General features: G+C 63.1%; 1 protein-coding gene across 1 annotated transcript in view; it reads left to right on the top strand.

Annotated features, from left to right (window-relative positions):
- Positions 1 to 445, top strand: part of EMH_0085570 (uncharacterized protein) — a gene marked incomplete at both ends in the record, with an annotated part of 3,416 nt that overhangs the window by 1,165 nt on the left and 1,806 nt on the right. The gene's annotated exons all lie outside the window — the stretch shown is intronic.

Genomic DNA, 445 nt, shown 5'->3' with positions numbered 1-445 from the left:
TGCTGCCTCTCCTACGGAGGGTACCAGGGGCCCCCCTGGGGGCCCCCCTGGGGGCCCCCTTGGGGGCCCCTCTAGAGCAATGCTGCTCTGAGGCTGCTCCGTTTCAGGTGTATGTACAGCTGGATCCTAGCGGTGACGCGACGGCCAGCGATCTGTGGGGTCCTGCATCAGGTTTGCTGCTGCATTATCTGCTGCAGCAGCAGCAGCTGCTGCAGCTGCAGCAGCGGCAGGTACTCGAGCTGGGGTCTGGCTTGGGGGCCCCCAGCTGCCTCTGCTGCATCCTGGGGGCCCCCCATGTATATACAACAGACGGAGATGCTGCAGCACTGGCGCTAGCCCAATGCAACTTGTCTCTTGCAGCAGCTCTCAAGGCTCACCTGCTTCTTCCTGCTGCTGCTGCTGCTGCTGCTGCTGCTGATGCTGCTGCTGCTTCTGCTGCTGCTAA

Source organism: Eimeria mitis, genomic scaffold (assembly GCF_000499745.2).
Source record: "Eimeria mitis Houghton genomic scaffold, Emh_scaff117, whole genome shotgun sequence".
Taxonomy (NCBI): domain Eukaryota; phylum Apicomplexa; class Conoidasida; order Eucoccidiorida; family Eimeriidae; genus Eimeria; species Eimeria mitis.
Note: the sequence above shows the minus strand (reverse complement) of the source record. Positions and strands in the feature narration are given on the sequence as shown.